General features: G+C 35.2%; 1 protein-coding gene across 1 annotated transcript in view; it reads right to left on the reverse strand.

Moving 5' to 3' along the window:
* Window positions 1–619, reverse strand: part of LOC107663793 (NACHT, LRR and PYD domains-containing protein 12) — a 9,207-nt gene extending 8,588 nt beyond the window's left edge. Inside the window, exon 1 of the mRNA XM_016454123.1 lies at window positions 461–619. The gene's annotated coding sequence lies outside the window, so the exon portion shown is untranslated. The remainder of the gene's footprint in view (window positions 1–460) is intronic.
* Window positions 620–3,051: the final 2,432 nt, after the last annotated feature.

The raw sequence follows: 3,051 nt of genomic DNA on the forward strand, positions 1-3,051 counted from the left end.
CTCTCTCTCTCTCTCTCTCTGTCTCTCTCTCTCTCTCTCTCTCTCACTCTGTCTCTGTCTCTCGCTCTCTCTCTCTCTCTCTCTGTCTCTCTCTCTCTCTCTCTCTCTCACTCTGTCTCTGTCTCTCGCTCTCTCTCTCCCTCTCCAATTCAAAATGAAATGTTATTTTCACATTTAAAAGATTGTTGTAGGTTTCCAATGGACAGACTGACGTACTATAGATGGCGTTTAGCAAATATCTCCAAGTACAGCAAAGTAAATTCAAATTCAGCCAATTCAAAAGGCTACCGGTGACCCCTTTATGTATTTAGTGTTATTTACAGCATAGATTTAACCTGTGTTCATCCTACTTATGTGACGAAGGTTAATGTTAAGAGCTTGGCAAAACATACGTCAGTAGAAATATCATAGCATATCTTCAGCATAAGGCAGCTGCTGTATTATTCATAGCCTAACTTACCGAACTAGCGACAGGAATTCCTTATGTCGTTTTTTCTGCTCTGTGCTCAAAAACTGCAGGTGCAGGTTAACGTCACATTAGTGGTGATAGTAGTTTTATGTCGCAATAGATTATATAAATTCAACAGATGATCAGTAGACTCACGATGATAAGTAGTAGTTTCACTTTCGCTTCAGTGTGTTTGTGTCGCAGCATGAAATACTGAGCGATGAACGAGGAGGAGTTTCTTTCCTGTTCCTCCTGTAAACTGTGTTCGACTTGCTCTTCGTGTTTTAATAGTTAGTCGCTCGACAAAACAAATTACAATTAGCGATGATCTCTACCATAGTAAAGAAGTCATATATTCAAATTACATTATTCGTACTAAGTATAGTTCAAATCTATTAACATATTTACTGACATATCGCTAGAGACTTACTGACATCAACATTATAATTCAACTTTATTTGTGCATTTAAGTTCACTTGCAATAGTTCCACTTTAGCACAATCAAATACACCTCAGTATATCTTTATTTGGATTTTAGCACTACTTCCTCACAATTAAAGTGCATTAAGTTCAAAATTAGTTGTTCCAATTTAGCAGACTTTTTCACTAGGGTGCACTGCACTGCAATGCGTGCACGCGATTAGTTGAGGGATTTGATTCAAAAGCCATTTTTGCACATTCAGAACTATTTAATTTGATTTCAGATTGACCCGGTTGAACCAAATTGATTAGATTTGATTAACCATTTTAAAATGCATTTATAGGATCTTTCCCCTGTCTTAGACAAAAAAGACAAACTGTTTATGAAACAAACGTGTGTGTGTGTGTGTGTGTGTGTGAGAGTGTGTGTGTACCTGGTATTTATCACGCTATGGGGACCAAATGTCCCCACAAGGATAGTAATACTAGTACATTTTGACTTTTTATAGCCAATGTCAGTTAATAACACATATTCTCTCGATTTATTTGTTGAATCTAGAATAAGGTTTACCTTATTACTTCCAGGAAACTTCAGTTTATCTTTCCATAAGATATCATTTAACTCAGTCACTTGCATCTATCAATCTTTTGCACTTTATCCATTCATTGTACCCATTTAGTAGTTACATTTACATTTGCATTTAATCATTTAGCAGACACCTTTATCCAAAGCGACTTACAAATGAGAAGAGCAAACAGAAGCAATTCAGACCAATAGGAGGGTAACAGTATACAAGTGTTGTAACAAGTCTCAGTTAGTCCAGCACAGTACACATACATTTTTATTTTATTTTTTTCCAGAAAAAGAGACAAATAGAATAAGAAAATGTTAGCATTAGTTAGTCAAGTGTGTTTTTTGAAGATGGCCAAAGACTCAGCTGCTCGAATTGAGAGCTTTCCACTCTTCGGTCTTCACACTTGGGCTGCCGCGGTATTCTACACAGTTTTATACACACTTGATACAATGTTAATTGGTTCAGCTGACCACACCTTACTAACTCGAGAACAAACGCCACTTGCCACGTGCACAGAGTAAACAAAGATTTCCTAGCAACGACAACAGTGCTAAAATCAAATGAGAAAATATACAACAACTCGAGAACAAACGCCACTTGCCACGTGCACAGAGTAAACAAAGATTGCCTAGCAACGACAACAGTGCTAAAATCAAATGAGAAAATATACAAAAACACTTACAGTATGTTGAACCTGCTGTTGCTTGACTGCTTCTCTCTAATAAATGTTAGTTGCTCTTGTCTATCCTATCTTAATAAAACCCCTTTTATTACACTTGTTTCTTCCTTGTGTTGATAATAACAGTAAGCGACTCTACAAGTTAACGATATCTCTCAAATCCTTCAGATTGGTCAGTCAACAAATTCCTCCAATTTATGTTAGGGTTATGGTTAGGCTAAGCTCCTGGCTGGTACCCCGTGAAATAGTATGACAAAAACTAAATATTAATATTAATATTTAAGCCCAAAGCCATTACACTGGTGGTGCTACTTAAATCTAAAATCGCTACATTTAGTGGTGCCCCGTGTGAGGCTATCTAACCTTAACATCACTACAGAAATGTATACTTTTATTTGGCAAGGATGTGTTAAATTGATTTTAAAAACGCAGTAAAGACTTATACTGTTACAAAATGTTTTATTTTCAATAGAAACGATGGTTATTTTCAAGAGTCATTTTGGTTATGGTTCATTAGATCTAACATTCTGCACACTTTAAATCAGACACAGAGGTCAAGTAGTGTGGTGAAATTATTTGATATTTGCAATACATTATTTAAAATGCAGTTTATAATTGTTCATCAATGCACAAAAATCCATAGCTTTTGTACCATGTTATGTTGAAGCACTATATTTAATGGCAGAAGTAGGGACTGTTTTATTTAATGTTATAAAAATGCTGATCGTGGCTGAGTCTATATCTGGACTATAAATGTTTACCCCAATGCTTTCGTTATTTGTGACAGTTTCTCTGTCAGTAATTAATAAATAAGTAAACATAAAAATACACAAATAAAGACATAAACAACATCAAAAAATATAAAATAATACAAATGTTTAAAAATGGTCTGATAACGTGAGAATTACTTAAAATGTTGAGTAATATTA

The sequence above is a fragment of the Sinocyclocheilus anshuiensis genome, unplaced genomic scaffold (genome assembly GCF_001515605.1).
Source record: "Sinocyclocheilus anshuiensis isolate Anshui unplaced genomic scaffold, SAMN03320099.WGS_v1.1 scaffold187, whole genome shotgun sequence".
Lineage (NCBI taxonomy): Eukaryota > Metazoa > Chordata > Actinopteri > Cypriniformes > Cyprinidae > Sinocyclocheilus > Sinocyclocheilus anshuiensis.